At 40.2% G+C, this 17,200-nt stretch overlaps 1 long non-coding RNA gene across 1 annotated transcript in view; it reads right to left on the reverse strand.

Moving 5' to 3' along the window:
• Positions 1-7,105: 7,105 nt before the first annotated feature.
• Positions 7,106-17,200, reverse strand: part of LOC135414758 (uncharacterized) — a 37,633-nt gene continuing 27,538 nt past the window's right edge. Inside the window, exon 4 of the long non-coding RNA XR_010430817.1 lies at positions 7,106-7,565. This is a non-coding gene — a long non-coding RNA (uncharacterized LOC135414758). The remainder of the gene's footprint in view (positions 7,566-17,200) is intronic.

Below are 17,200 nucleotides of genomic sequence, written 5' to 3' on the forward strand. Positions count from 1 at the left end.
CTATAAATATTCGGAAATGTCACTAAACAATAGGAGCTCTTTTCTCCCTGATCACTGAAGGCAAGATAGAAATCGGACTGATACATGAACCGGAAAAAAAGATGGGCTTTTTACGTATGCAGTTAGTTTTTGTTTGGCTGCTGTAAATACTCTGTTTTAGTGTGTCTACTGCCTGTGCTTAGTGCAGAACCATGGCTTTCCTTATTTGATTTGATTTAAGCTTTTGTCTGGCAGTAAGCATTCAGGCTTACTACAGTTCAACTTCCTTTATTCTGCTGTAGAGGGAGGTAACGAACACACATATGCCTACACCCTCTGAAACTTCAGGCACAAAGCAAGAAATCCTTTCTATGAGCAGGGTAGTGCTACCTGTAAAATTCCTAGTGAAATTTCATTGGCTCATGACTCACCATCATTTACCTTCTTAAACTAGACGCTATGTAGTTATTCAATCCTTATGATTACTGTTAGAAATGAGGCTGTCTTAGGAGTATCCAAATAACAAATAGTGTATTGGGAAGACCAATGACTTACAGATTTTAACAGGAGTAATGCAAATCACTACGTTATGGCCTAAAAGTCACAGTATCTATATAATACTGCAATGTAAGTTTATGGTCATTTAAAGTCATGTCAGAGTATCAGCAGTGTGAAGGAGATTATTATTCTGTTTCATCCTCAAAGACCAGCAAGGTTGAGAACAGTAGAAGCATAAAATAAACTTGGTCATGGAGGGCTGGGCTATAATGCTGTAAAAAGCCATGGAAAATGCCCACTTGGCTTCCCTCTGTTTCATGTGGGGAGCAATTGATTTTGCCTTTACTGAGAGAGAGAATGAATGGTGGGGAAGCAGACATGGGCTTTTAAATTGTTCAAATGTATGATGGGTCTTAATCATGGTATTATGACAGGTTAAGAGTTTAAGCCTGCACAGATTGGAGATGATGAAGCTGCCTGGGGATGGTAACTCACTGCAGCACGTTAGCACCTAAATCAGGGTTATGAGATTTGGACCAGGAGAAAACTGAACAAAAAAAGCAAGAGCAGAATGTACTGTAGATTAAAGCAAAGGAAACGGCTTCATACATTTCTGTTCTTAGAAGGAGAGGACTGCTGATTGATTTCTTCATCTCTGGAGAAAGCGACAGAGGTTTTAATTTAGAGGGGAATAGTAACACCTGTGCAGAATTCTCTCTTTTAGGCTCTTTCTACGGTTCCTGTGACAGGGAACATGGGAGCTGTAAGATCCATTGCAGTATTCTTATAAACCCAGGCTCAGGGAAAAGCAAGGGCCTTTGCAGCAATAATCAGGACTGGTATGAAATACATGATATTTCCACCAGGTCAAAATGGGCTGCTACAGCAGATACTGCTTAGATAGTTGGCTGCTTTTCCATGTTTCTGAAGAGCACAGCTCAGCTACTAATCTACCCAAAAAGAACCATGAGCTGAGACTTATGTGTGAGTTTGGGCTCTCAACTCAAAGCACAGTGTGGGATGCTCCTCCTGTTACGAGCTTCTCTTTAGTGAAGCTTCTCTGCCCTACATGGGAGCCCTCCTGGAGTTCGTGCCCTTGGTGTCAGAGTTGCTTCAGTGAAAGGGGTAATGTTCACCAAAGGACAAATTTATAGCAGATGACAACCGTGATGTTTTTCAGCACAGTTTTAACAGCAGACTCTGTGGTGGCCCCTTACACATTGGAGATATCTATTTCTAGATGAGTGTTTTGGGAAACTAATCCCCCGTAAGCACTGTCGTTCACACAACAACATGCAAATTCCAGTGGAAGATGGGATTTAGGATTCACCTCTCTCCGCAGAACTTCCTAATTACACATTTTACAGCAAGTTTTCCTTAGCAGTGCAAAACTGGACAACTAGATGTATATTTTTTCACTTTAACCATGGAGAGCACATCCAACATTCTTATCACAGATGGGGCATTTGATTTCAATCTGGACGGGTACTGGATGTAAAAGAAGCTGAGGAGAGAACAATTTCAGATTGAGTACAACTGCATCAAGGAGCTAACAAATGATTTTGCAGTGGTAGTTGTACAGAAGACAGTGCAGAAGACAGTACTGCAGAAGATAATGTAGAAAGGGCACAGGAGGAAAAAGAAGGCATTTCTTCTACTCTGTATTAGAAGCAGGAGAAGCAGAAAGAAAGATGAAGGCACAGACCATTTTCAAAGAAATGCAGAATGCAGGGCTAGGCATTTTTCCATATTCATATGGCAGGAAAGGCATAAATGAGTAATATGCTTAATTGTGGGAATTTCCTTTTTGGCAAAAGGAGAAGCTTGAGCATGTAGATCTGGGGCTGGGCGACCACCTTTACATGACAAGTGGGGTTGGGTCTTGGGATACATTTTCCTAAGTAAGTCTATATTATATGCATGTAAAAGTGGCATGAGCATGCAGTCATGAGTGATGTGTCACAAACTGGATCAAGGAGGCTGAACTCACCCTTTATTAAAGTCTGAAAAGTTCAGAAATCTAAATGAAAAAATGGATAGTAGGTGCTATTCAGAGCAAAAGGCATGTCTTAAAGGCTGTAGCAGTTATTCAAAGCAGCCATCAGTATGTAATTTTTGATGATTTTGAGAAAATGCAAATTATCCAAAAGCCCTACCTAAAATATTTGCCAATCCCTTATGCCAGCACACTTGTACAGAGGTGCACTGCTGGTATTATCAATGCCTTTACAAGCGGCCAGAGAGAATCACTGGGACCCCAGGAGGTCCTGGAGGCCTAGCGTTGTGCTACAAACAAAATAGAACAGAGGAAGATTGGCAGACATTAGAGAATTACTGTCTAAGCTAACATCAATGAAAGCTTTGATGCAAGCCTCTTTCAGGGAATTACAATAAAAGGTAGAGTGACTGAAGTTGAGGCAGGCTTAAACAGGCATTCAGATACAGTTAACGATAGAGATAAGAGACTTCAGGAGCTTGAAAGCAAGAACCTAAAAAATAGATAATTTGGAGAATTGAGAAAGAAGATATAACACCGGATTGAAAGAAATCCCAGACCAGACTGACCTAAAGAAGGAGGAACTCTTCAAAAAAGTGTTAAATTCATGCAAAAGAAACTCTAAAGTAAGGGAGACAGAATTTCCTGGGTGTATATATAGGTGGAACACCTCATACACATTGCAACCAGCTATAGTCTTGCACCCTTGGCTTTTGGACTGTGCTGTATATCAGATTGTACCAGTGAAAAGTAAATGAGCATTTAACAGGAATTATTAAACTTTGAACAAGGATATATCCCACTTAGATTCTATGATAAATGAGTGTGTAGTTCAGCACAATAATAGTGGAAGCACTGATCAGAGATAGGATGCCTAGGAGTGAAGATAGAACCCTAGAAAAGCCTAGCATTCAGCACGTGGGGATGTATGTGACAAAAAATGGCAAGTGCAAAGAGCCAAAACACTGAGCTTGAGACTTCCTGATGAAGATAAAGGAGCTGAGTGTCATGTTGCTGTACTAGGGCATGAGTTCCCTACCTCTGCGTTACCTGGGAGCTGGTAGCCAGCTCTTCATGACAGATACCCACACATTTTTTTGATAGCACGCAAGTATGGCTCATTTCTTCCTGCAAAAGTATGACATCTGAGAGCAGCAAAAGAGGAAGTGTTCTTGTCCAGCCCTGTTTTCCCACAAAATGAGGAGACCTGAAGTATTTCAACCCCAGTTTTCCCAACTCAGAATGCTAGTACTGCTTTTCAATTTTCTATTAAAAAGTCATGGATCCAGGAACAGTGATTAAAATGCTGGCCTCTTCACTCCTGAAGTAGTGCAAGTAATTTTAGGATACATGTGCGTTTCTTCTTTTTCCTTTTATCTAGTCCAATAAATCCTGAGATTTGGAGGAGATCTGGATCCCCTTAGACAGAAAGAAAAGGTGGGTAGGTTTCCCTGTTCCTGAGAGAATGTGCCAGCCACACAGGTCAATACACACTAAGATCTCCTATTGCATTTCTGACAGAAAAGAAGATTTGGAACATTTTTGTTTTGTGAAACATGTAAGTCTGTTGATATATTTTAGGCATGGTCTAAGAATATCTAGCAGGCCATGCCTCTAAGGGTCTGGGCAGTGAGACACCTATATGCCAGCTAGGCAGTCCTGTAAAGAAGAAAGAAACTGAACACCAATGTAAATAATTAGAAAAAGATATTAGCTAACCCACGGTATACTTACACAGAGACTATTAGAACTGTAGCTTTGCATTGCTTTGAGGAAGTTCTTCCAGATTTAGGAAGATTTTAGGATTTTAGGAGCTTCAGTTCCTTCCTTGATCTTAATGGCTCCATTATCACCCTTTGTCTTCAACAAAACTAGGGAAATTCCCATTTCCTATACTTATAAGAGTATTTTGATGTGTGTTAAATAGGGTATACTTCAGAGGTATAATCACAAAGTGTGTTCAATTTGCAAGTGGTTATTCCCATTTAGGCAAGCTGATGGATAAAGAAGTTTTAAAAGCTCAGACTGCACACTAAGGTTAACAACCGACATTGCAGTAATTCAGATCCCGGATGAAAAAAAGCTAGGAAAGTTTAACAAAAATAACTGTGAAGGAATATGTGAAGAAACGGTAGAAGGCTAAAAAGAGCAGGAGGAAAAGCCTTACTGAGACATTAAACAGAGCAAGGGTTTAACTTGCAACCCTGCTAAGTTTGTAATCTGAGAAAATGTCAAGATTTCAAAATCAATAGAAGCCCATCTTTAACTGGATTGAAACCTAGCAAAGACAAATTTGATTTTGCCAGTCATAGGTCTGTCTACTTGTTCTGTATTGATGCTGAGGTATTCACCAATGTGCTGGCTAAAAGTCTGGACTCTCTGCTGCCCAATTAGTTTAGTGGAAAGCAGAGAAATTCTTTTCAAGGGCATTAATTAGCAGATCATATATGAAGAAGTGCAATTGTATGAAAGGTATGCCATTGTCCTGTGATGTAAAGGAAGTCTTAAAAGGACCTGAATTAAGTGATTTAGATGGGAGTCCTGGACTGCATGGATAATCGGAAAGCATCACAAGTATTGGATCAATAGGTATGGTTCCATTATAAAACTGCTCTGGCTGGAGTCAAAGCTAACCACAGTTCTTTGTATCTTCAGCATATACTTCCTTTCTGTGATAATCTTGCCACTTTTGCAGAAGTTAGCACAAAAATTCCCTCTTGCAGGTATAATATATAGCATATTTGTAGAATGAAGTCACACAGAATATAAATGACATTTTAATGATGATTGCTGATCCACTTCTTTGCAGGCCATTGTAATGAAAGAAATTAGGGAAGAATTTGTGAAGTTTACAGACGATCCAGAGCTTAGTCAATTAAGCCAAACTTCTAGCATTAGTATTTCAAACAAGTCAGACTACTCACAAATCATTACACGACAAATGTGAACTCGGTGAGAAAAATCTTAATCAGCTCCTGAGGAGTTTCTGGCAGCTGCCTCCTGGGAAAAAGACATGATGCAAATTACATTTCTATAGCAGAAAAAAGTGGAAAAGATTTAATACAAAGGAACAAGCCAATAATACTGCGAACTGTTGAATGAAAAAAATGAATCTTCTCACCATGGGTATTATTTCAGACATTTCTGCTGTCTCTCCTTATTCACTTGAAGAGGAGTTGTAGTCCTCCATTTTAGCTATCATTTAAGCAGAGAAGTATGTTATTTTCAATTCAAATATTTAATGTAGAGCAGAACTGAGAAGAGGAAAAAAGGTATTTGGAGTTTCAATCCTTGTCAACTGTGAGTGAAACCTGATCATAGTGCATTACTTTGGAAAAAACCCCAGCACCTGGATATGCAGCCAGGCAATTTATACATCTGTTCATGTATCAGTCTGAAACACAACAATCCTTTTTTCTGTTTATGTCATAGATGCCAGTAAAGAGTAATTATGTATGTAGCTCATAGGTGCCACTAAAGAGAAATTATGTATGTAGCTGAGCTCTCAACATCTCCGCAGTGAGTCCTGTAGGGCAGGCCAAAAACTAGAATGGAAATGTTTGGAGTATTTTGCATGTAATAAATAAAAGCAAAACCAGAACAAAGCAACAAAAAGCCATATACTTAAGATTCTTAGTGGAAGCAAAAAATCTTTGGTGCTTTTATTTTGGAAACAGGAATGTTTTCCAAGCAGGGACGTTGCAGTACCTCCAAAATGCAACATGCTCTTCTGCAATCTGCCAGGCCCACGAACACAGAGCTAAGCTGTCCATACAGCCAGCTTGCTGTCAGGAGGGGGGGCAATGAGTGTGAGAGATGGAAATGTTAAGGGTTAATGACACAAACAATCGACCATTTGCAAAAACAGCGGGTGCTTTGCTGATGATGTGGAGGGTAACAGCCTAGGTGCAGAGGGTGTGCATACCCACCACCAGGGGCTACGAGCTGAGTTTTGAGATAAAGGAGAAGGCTTATAAGAAGCAAACCCTTTGGAGGTGGGATAATGATGCTTTTTATCGTGCCAATTTAACTGGCTCAGGTGTAAAAACTGGCTCAGGTGTAAAAACTCTCCGCCCTAGAGGAGGTGTTGGAACATTCACATTCACACATAGGCCTGAAGGTATTCATCCCTTCTGATGAGGCATAACTGGCTCAACAATGCTGATGTGAGAGGCAGCTGTCATATCTTAGAAGGTGTCATAAACCTTCAAAGACCCCAAAGTACCCCCAGATTAATTTCTGAGGCCTTCCACCAGAGGACTGCCTGTGGTCTTCAGTGTTACATCAGTGGAAGACTCCCCCTCCAGGAGAGGTACCTGGGTGAGTCCACCTGAGCATATATTAACTCACTGAACTTTGTGTTTCACAGGCTTTCCCTGCCACCAACAGGTTAAGACTGTGACCATCACTTCGACCAACAGACACTGAAATTGCAGCAATCAAGTCTCATCGCTGGATCCACGGGTGGTGATATATTCCTACTCTTATTCTTTCTTTCTCTTTCTTTCTTTTCCTTATACATTTTGTCAAGTGATATTTTTATGCCTTCATGTTGCTATATTTCTACAGATAATTACCAAAATAGCTAAGTCTCCTTTCCATTGGAATCAAATTGTTCTGAAGAAAAACCTGTTATGTGTATATATATATTATGTGTATAAACATTTGTTGTTTAGTGTTGTTTCCCTTTAATCAGCCCCAAGGGATCTATTATGAACAAGAATCTCAGTTACCCCACCTTCAGAGGTGGGTCATAACAGCAAGGAGCCAGCATCTGTGAAATGGGGTGACAGCCAGACAGGAGTAGCCTATCATGACATATCAGCCATGATGTTTCCCAGGGATTCTTGATACCCACCAGACTTCTTGCTGGAGAACACAGTGTCCTGGGAATATGGGAGTCCACCATCTTCCCTGGAAAGCTCTAAAGATCTGGAGGTTCTGCAATCCACTTTCAGAGCAGCCTGTCAAAACACTTGTTTAGAGGCAGTAGGTGGAAATGCCTGTGGACTCCTATAGTGAGTCTTTTCATCTGAGAAACTGCTGGACTGATATACCAGTTTGGGTGAAATTCAGTAGCCTTGATATCCTCCTAAGACAGGGAAAAAAATCAACTTGAAATGTTTAATCTGCTTTAATTGCAAAGAGATCTAGAAAACCATGCCATCTTCATGTTTGGAATTTGTGAAATGCTCTTCTCACCTAAGGAGGATACATATAGGTCACATTGTTCGAGGGATGCCTGAAAGACAGAAGTAGTGATGGATCTGTACAACTTTCATTCCCAAGGTAGAACTTTGTCATTGCTCTGGATCTTCCTAGTAGTACAAAAAAATCAATGAAATCTATCTCACACATCCCAGTCCCACCCAGAGCCCTTGACGTGAATGGCAAACAGAAGTGGTGGGGAACAGCTCACCCTGCAGACAGCAGTGAATAGCAGAGGTGATAACAAAGCTGCAGCTCTCATGTCAAAATTTTTTACCATCTGTACAAGAAAACCTGCATTTCACACAATAAATCAATAGTTTAATGTCTGTACTGCTGGCAATCTGCTCTTCTGAATCACATTCCAGTGACTGAGTTTGTTTTCATTCAAAAAATAAATAAATGCTTTTTCTCTCTTCCAGTTAAAACTGGATTCAAACATTGCTAGCAAATACCCTGGACAGGCTCTGTAGAGATACAGGTCAGGATTACAGTCAAGGTCTAAGAGATAGATGCACAAAGGGATGCCCTGAAGGCTTTTCAATTTCAGTCTTCAAAAACCTCAGGTGATCTGCCATGTCATGGAAGTGTTCCTCAATGAGGCAGCAACTGTCTTGAGGGTACTCCACAGCAAGGGACCCATCTTGTTTCCCTTTGCGCATCTGGATCCGCAAATTAAGCGCCTGTGGAGGATGGAATGTCTTCCGTCTGCAGGCTGACCCAGTGAGCTCATGAGCTCACCAATCAACAGAACCCACGAAAACAAGCAGAAAGGCAAGCAGTATTATGTTGGATTAAGAGCTCTCCCTGTTCCTATTTTCAACCACAGTTTTCACATGGATCCAGAAACATTTCAGGGGGTGAGTTACACGGCCCTCTGTGTTGTACATATACCTGTCTTTTTCCCTTGCCTTAATAAATTGAGTATTTATCGTGGGAAGAGGAGGGCTTAAGCACTAGAGGCATCTCACTTCATCTAGCAGCAAGGATGATGGATTGCCAGTTTCAGCTACAAAACTGTTTGATATGGATTGAAAACAGAGAACCTCACAGTTTTGTGATGGGAGTTAGCCCCCGAGTGCTGCTACAACATACAGGACACAGTTCTTCCTCCTCTCTCCTGTCCTGAGGTTGTCACCAGCCTGATGACATGAGCAGTGACTTTGGAAGAGCTGTTGAGGTGGGAACCACAACTGGCTGGCCCTTGGAGTCAGGAGACCTCTTGGCCCATCTTTGTCCTTGTGCCACTATAAGGAGAAAGCTCAGTTTTAAGACACATCCTCTCTTCAGTTTTTCCTCTTCACTACTTGAGACACACCCTTCCATCCCAAAATTTAGGCTCTGCAACATTCAAGGTCTTTATGTGGATTCGGCCATAAAACTGTTGCTTTCTGAATAGTGTTTCTGCCAAATCTTTAGTGCAGGTACGAACAGATCAGCACTGTCCAGACAGACTGAAATTGCACTTCTCTTGAGCCATTTAAGATGTTAACCAGATAGACTTTTTACAGGCTTGTCTTTTAAGCAGAGGTCACGCTGCCTTCTGTATCCTGAGTCTCAAATAATTTCCTAAGGCTTCCTTCTTGCCCCAAATTCCCAGTTATCTTCTAGCCAGCATAACTGCAGTCATTGGCCCTGGTAATTTTTTTGCCCTCATTTCTTCATTTCCCTTACATTTCAGAAGCAGTGCAGAAATGCAGGTGCAGGATAAAACAAGCTTAATTTACTGTGACAAATAATGCAAGGAATTTCTTTCATGGATTGTTCATTTTATACTGAATGCAATAATAATCTCATTTTTAAAAATTTACCTGAAGCTGCAGTATTTGCAGTTTGCTGTGTTAGAAGGTCAGAGAATCTTACTGCATAATTTAGGCCCTGTTTGTCACAGAATGGACAGGTTCTTATCCATTGGAATTATGGGGAAACAGATAACTAGCAAGATCTATGGTAACTTCAAGGTGGTTACTGAATGGGAGCTGGCTTGTAGCAGACTTTAAAGAGAGGGGTAGTGAAAACTTAATTAGCATTCAAAAATACTTTAAACAAGGGATGTCACAGACAGTCTGGGCAAGAAGAGGGATACTTATTTTTCCATCTAACTGTATAGCTACATAAAATATGCATATAAATGATAATAGGCTATATTCCACACAAAAGAAGACAGCCATTGAATAAAGAGGACACTTAACTGTACATCCATCTTTCAGCTTTGACAAATACCTCTTGAACTAATCTGCATCCCACAAACCAGGTTTGGGGACTGAAATTATGATGACTTAATGGATCAGTTTTATTCACTGCTGCCTATTTCCAGAAGCCAGCAGACAACTAAATTTTATCCATATGTGGATGTAGGAGAAGGCTCATGGTTAAAGTGATAATTAATGCAACATGGTAAGTAATGCAATACCTAAAGAGGACAAAGGTGAATGGTACCAGTAGAGATTAAGGGACTTTTGAGGTTACAATGTGAAGAGAGAGCAGAAAAAATCCTGCAAGAATAAGCATTAGAGACCTCGATCACTCCTTTCTTTGCTCATGGCTACCTTTTGTTTGCTTTGATATAGTATTATCTGAGATGCATTTAGCTGGGTTAACAATTACAGACTATTGCTCTGCTTCAGACAATAATTATCTGACATTTTGCTGCAGGTAGAAAAGTGATGAAAGGTTTGAAAAACAGTTTGACCATACGATTGATCTAAAGAGATTTACAGAAATATTTTCATCAGTATGGTAGTTCAAGGTATACAGTGCTATTGCAAGTTAGATGAAGCATCTGACTGGGAAAAACCACCTAGGATTCACCAAGGGCAAATCGTACTTGACAAACCTGATTGCCAAAGTAACCTGCTTGGTGGACATTGTCTACCTGGATTTCTCCAAGGCTTTTGATACCGTTTTCCACAGCCTCCTCCTGGAGAAACTGATACGTGGGGCTCTAGACAAGTGGTCTGTGCAGTGGGTGGGCAACTGGCACCTGCCACAAGTAGGTTCCCCCAGGGATGGATACTGGGCCTGATGCTGTTTTATACTTTCATAAGTGATCTGGATGATGGGATCAAGTGTACCCTGACAAAGTTTGCCAATTATACCAAACTGAGTGGGGAAGTGGACACTTAGGAAGGTAGAGTCACCTTGCAGGAAGACTTGGATGGGCTGGAAGACTGGGCTAACAAGAACCTTATGAAGTTCAATGAGGACAAGTGTAAGGTCTTGCATCTGGAAAAACATAATCCAGGACTGCAGCACAGTCTGGGATCTTCTCAGCTGAGGAGCAGCCCAGAGGAAAGGGACCTGGGGATCCTGGTGGACAACAAGCTCAGTATGAGTGAACAGTGTGCTGCTGTGGCAGAGAAAACCAACAGGATGCTGGGTTGCATCAACAAGGGCATCACCAGTCTTTATGATACCATGAAGAAGTCATTATCGCACTCTGCTCAGCACTTGTCAAGCCACACCTGGAATATTGTGTTCAGTTTTGGCCTCTGCTATACAAGAAAGATGTGGACAGGTTGGAAACAGTCCAGAGAAGAGCCACAAAGATGATTCAAGCACTGGGAAGCTTGGCGTGAGAAAAGGCACAAGTTACTTCTGGGGAGATTCCAACTGGTCAAAAGAGAAAAATTTTTCACAATGTGAACAATTAGCCATTGGAATAATCTCCCCAGGGAAGTGGTAGATTCAGCTGGACAGGCTGCTGGGCCATCTTGTCTAGACTATGCTTCTGCTGAGAAAGGTTGGACCAGATGATCCTTGAGGTCCTTTCCAACCTGATATTCTATGATTTTATGAAAAACTGTGCCTGCTCTCTGCTTGCCATAATCAAGGTCCAGGATTCACAAAGAGCTGCTAAAACAACAAAGGTTTAATTTTCTTGCTTTTACAGGAATGGTTCCAAATGAAACTCTTTCTAGCAGCAGGCAGCACTTAAAAATGCAGGATCATACTAAATCCAAAACTATAGCCAGAAGAACATCAGTGTGGCATATTTTATTTAAGCAATGAGGCTACAGGGAAGAAAGAATTGCTATGTTCCCATACCACTGCCAATACTGTCACATGCTGATCTTAACTTACATGTTATGATTTGTTTACTCATCATTATCCAAATTCTGATTTAGATGACAGTAATGTAATTTTGGACTTCAAGCTCATCATGTTGCCCTGCTTCAGGCCAAAGACAAAGAAGAACATTTGGTTCTAAACTGCTAATAGCTTTTGCTATTTTTACTCAAAGGTCTGGTATAAAACAAATAAATATCCCAGAATGGCATTTATTTCCTGCTTATATGCACTTTATGAAGTTTAAAAGGAAACTTCATATTATCTTGACATTAGAAAATCTTCTAAAGCTCTCTTGTGAAGCTACACAAAGTGACTTCAGCTAAAGGTGGACCAGCCCATAGATAATTGAGTTCATAGGTCTTGCAATAGATAAGACTTCTTAATTTTTAAATGCTTTCAGGGTAATTGCATTATTTAATCATTAGGAGTGACTTGTATTTACAGAGATCACCACTCTGTATGCACAAAAGCTCACGGGGAGTAATGAAGCTCTCTCTCCCCCTCCCCATGCACCCACACCCCTCAGAGGCAGCTCTGCAGTCCACTGCCCTCTCAGGAGCAAGGCTGCATAGAGAAAGAGGGCAGAGGAGAGGGCACCACATTACTGCTACAGCAGCATTGCCCTTTCCTCCATCTACACCACAGGTTTGCCACCTCCGCCCAAGAACAGTGTAATAATCTGAATCTTACTCCTGTGGGGGAATAATTTTTTTTGCATAAAGACTAGATGGCACAGCCAGGAGAGATTTAAACTGAAGCAGAATCATAGGGAAGGCTGGTACATGGCAGAGACCCCTACTGTGGGGACGTGCAAGGGCTTCCTTCTACCAGTGATACAAGACCATTAAAGTCACTAAAAAAAACAAAATCTAAAATATTCTAATTCAGAAGCCACTGCAAAGTGAATTAATTTTCAGCTTTATTATGGAAGGTGAAGGTGAATTAATCACTGGACTGGAAGAACATGCTGAAGGAGTCAAAAGACAACCAATTAGGAAAAAAGAAATTAAAACTCATTTTAGATTTCTTCAAGAAGGTTATATGGCAAGAAGGCTGTGAGTCCACAGTCAAAAGACAAGAAACTTTGTCCTAGGATGCTTTCATTGCAGATGTGAAGTGTAAGAAGCTATCATAAATGGAGAAAATCCAACAGAATGTAATAAAAGAGAAAAGAAAGAAACAGATAACATAATTTGTGAAGTGAACACAATTGATAAGAGAGGCTAATAACATGTCTCCGGGCAACATAAAATAAGAAGCTTTTTAAAAATATGGTAGGAACAAATGAAATCCCAGCAATAATACAAGTCCATTACTAGAAATCATAATGCCATCAACAATGAGACAGGAAATGCAGGAGTGTACATTAAATAAATCCCTGTTCTGTTTTCTAAATGAAACTAGAGGAAGTGATGTTTTCACATGAAGATGATGAAGTACTCTGTTAAGAGCCGAGAAAGATATTAAAAAAAAGCCCAACCCTTGTACGGGGGATAATTTGTTTCAAATCAGCAGGCCTGAGTAACTTACACCTAAAAATTTCAGCAAGCTGATCTTAAAAGAGTTGTGAGATTATCCAGATGTCTCTAGCACAAGTATTCTCTAGGCAATCAGTTCTAGACAAAATCATACTAAACCAAGATGAGGTTCAGTTAATTATGACAACAAATATGATTCTGTAATAATCTTAATTACATGTATGGGAATAATCAATTTAGCTGATTCATGTATTTGGGTGAAGCAGGCTTTTGTGAGTCATTTCTCTTACTACTGCCTGGCACAATTAATGCTACCACACAACATCAGTGATGTACGCATTAAATGGATTAAAGTCAAGATAATAGACAGATCTGTGAAAGGTGGTACCAATAATATTGAAAGTTGGCACCATCTGTGAATGTAGGTGGTTTACAGGTGGTTGTGTCATTCATTGGCATAGATGAAAACAAAAATACAACCACTGATAAAATGTTGACTAACATAAAGATTGAGTTGACCCCTCTGCCCAAAGAAATTGAGGTGTAATACAGAAAATATGAAGTTATGAACAAAATATGAAAAGCAGATTTAAAGTCAGTTAGAGGTACCTCAATAACTGTAAGTAAATAGTTTAATTTACAGTCTCCTTGGTTTTCTCATGTGTCTATCCAAAGCAGTAGTCAGAATATGTCATCCTCCATACTCTTTCCTGAAAGCATTGAACAAATCATAAAAATGCTTACTGTGGGCCCTCCACTCCCTTTCCCAGGTTAGACACAACAAAAAATGAAAAGGCAGTGACCTTTTCTTTTTGAAGGACTTCTGATGTGGGAGGGTACAGTGCTGCTTTTTAAACCATGACCAGGATTCATCCCAGAAATCAAGATGAGAGATGCATCTGTGCTGTCTTCCAGCTAGGAAGACTGACTGCTATCATTTCTCATTTAGTTTCTTACCCACTATCTAAATGCTTACCAAGAAGCCAGTGTGGGTTATGCAAAAGGTATGTTCAAACTCTATTGATTAAACTGTCCCATCATTTGATGAAGACTGCAAAAATCCCACGGTCAGAAAGTCAGGATAGCTGCACTGTGGGGAGGTCCTTCACGTACTTGAGTGGTGGGAAGTATAAGCTATGACCAACCACAAGTTAAAATGAATGGGTAGTACAGATGAAGGATTGCAGCCCAGGACTAACTGGCACATAACATGTCTTGAGACATCTTGGCGTTTTTTTCTCCCTTGCTCTCACATTTTGAAGGAAGGAGTTTAATCCCATCTCCCACAGCCCGTGTTGGGCTGACTGGCAGGTTCCCACAGGAAAACAAAGATACCATCAGCTGTTGCATTCTCATTCCAGCTGTTCTGGAAAAGAAAGACCAGGCTTCTGTACATGACACTGACCTGCAGAAGATTATGCTCGGTGGTGTAATGAAATGTGATTTTCTTCACCCATATGTGGTGTTTGAAGCCCAAAGAAAGACAAAATATAAGAGGCAGACTATTGTACCTGAACTAATTTCAAAATATGTTGTGCTACCAAACTGCTTGCTACCAGCCATGGCCTCTCCACACATGCTCTGCTGACCTGTCACAGGCAAGACATAGTAAACAGCAATTGATGGTGGATCTGAATAGTAGGGTTTATCTAAGAATCAGTAAGATTCAAGCTTTTGCCGACCTGATTGCTTCACCCTCACTGGCTCTCCGCAGCGTTATGTTCACTTGGTCTTGACTTCCCTTTCTCACAGGGTGAACACTGCTGGCCCAGGAAGGTTGGGCAGAAAGTTGTGTCAGTTTCTGTTATACCACTGCTGGTAGTCATCACCCATCAAGGTCTCTGGGTGCCCCTGACATTCATCCATCTCCCTGATTTCCTGGATCTCCACCCTCTTCCACAATGTTTCCTCCAATCAAGGTCTTCATCCCCATCCTGGGGTGGTTTCTTTTTTCCCAGAGCCAAGATAGGCTGTGTGCAAGAGCACACATATAATCAGCCCCATAACTGGTGGTCCTGTCTCATGTCTCTTTATCAATAGTAGTGTTCAAGACATGCTACATGCACTTTCTAGTGCTAGTGTTATAAAAACATACAACTAACCCTTATGAACCAGAGCTAGAGAGCAACAGGCTTCTGCTTTAGGGTTCAGAAGTTCAGCTTTGGGCATTCACTCACACACATATATGCATGTGTAGCCTGCCCACATTCATTTAAGCTCTCTTTTTGCCTACAGCGCCACCTAGTACAAGTAAAATTTTGCCCTGCATTTCTTTCATCATTATCCTACTGCCTGACTCTAGGCAACTCTATAGCCAAAAGACACTTCTCAGTGCTTAATCCTAACTGCACTCCATCCCTGTGTGGCCTAAGTCAGGGAATGTTGCTATGGGACTGGAGGTAGAAAATACCTGGTCTGAATCTTCTGCTAAACTCAAAGAAGAAGCTCTGCAGTTAGCAAAATCTGACATAATCTTCAGATTGTGCATTCTCATGGGGAGAGATGAAGAAGCAGGAACTAGCCTTCATGTTTTAGGTCTGTTATCAGCAGTTTCTTAGAGAGAAATAAATGATAATTTTCATTTTCTCAGTGTGTTCTTGTAACCACTTATTTCCTTTCATTATTTGTCAGTCCATCATCCAGAAGATTTTTCATCATTGTATTTTTTCTTCCAGTAACATCTTTGACTAAATTGTATGAAACATGCGTCCATAAAATTCAGATGAGACATATAATGAATACAATGCTCTGGTACATCTCTAATATTAAAAGTGTGTTGAACAAAGATATCAGAAACTCAGAAAAGTATAGGTTGTAGCATAGTGTTTCAACAATCTTAACTTCTAATAACCAAATATAGTCTATATAATAACTTAAATCATCTTCCACAAATTCTCTCTTGCTACTAAAATGTAGAACTCATCAACTGAAATTTGGAAACTGGGCAGCACGAAGAAGCATTTTGCATGCAGCTACATGCAGTAGAAGTTTGTGCAACTTTAGCTGTCACAAACAAGATCTAATTAAAAAGAAAATCAAGAAATAAGTAACACCTTGCCTAAATATCTTCAGATTAACACATGCTATTGAATCAACAGGTCTCACTAACAAATGTTAGTAAAATAACTGTAGAATGACTCATGCCAGTAAGACAGATGAGTGAGTATCAATATCGAAATTTTGAAGAGGAAAACACAATCACAGGAAGCCTAAGGATCCAATCTAGAAGAGTCTGAGTTTTCTCTAAGTTTGCAATCATTAAAGAGAACCGAAGATACCAATTCCTTTGCTAAAATTAATTGTCAGAAAATGTAGCAGACGCCAAAGTAGCAATGGGTTCTAAAAGCAATTGAAAACACTAATGTAAGAAAGACTGTTGATTAACCATAGAGCTGTTATTCAGGAAATTCAAGAACATGAGGAAGTATCACTGGACTCTTCCCTTACTATTATATTCCTGCTTATCCCAGATACTAGGGAATGTGAACACTTGGTCTGATCTAATAGAAGCAATCTTAAATTCTCGTTATGTTCCATACCTCTGCAGAGAATCTATGTAATATTTCAATGAAATTTACTTCTGAAAAAAAAATAAAAAAGCAGATCAAGTGTCACATGAGATACCACAAGCTGTTTTGTGCTTTGCAAAGGGACAGGGCTTTCTGTATAACTAATTGCACACCAAGTATGCAGCAAAGTAAGCTTCTTGGGGAGTAAATGATCCAAGAACAGTTTAACTATATCAGGATTACATACTCCAGGGATTTAGCTGAAACAGAAGGATTTGCATGGTGTGAAACTCCTGAGAAATCTCTCCACGAAAACGTTTTTCTTTCTTTCACATGATGTGTGGTCCAGCAGCTGCTACTCAGTGTTTGTATTTTTTTCAACAACTCAAATTATTAAAAGATACTTATTAGTCCAAAAGCCAGCTAAATTCTTAATAAACTCTGCATATTTTTTTAAACTG

Source organism: Pseudopipra pipra, chromosome 5 (genome assembly GCF_036250125.1).
Source record: "Pseudopipra pipra isolate bDixPip1 chromosome 5, bDixPip1.hap1, whole genome shotgun sequence".
NCBI lineage: Eukaryota > Metazoa > Chordata > Aves > Passeriformes > Pipridae > Pseudopipra > Pseudopipra pipra.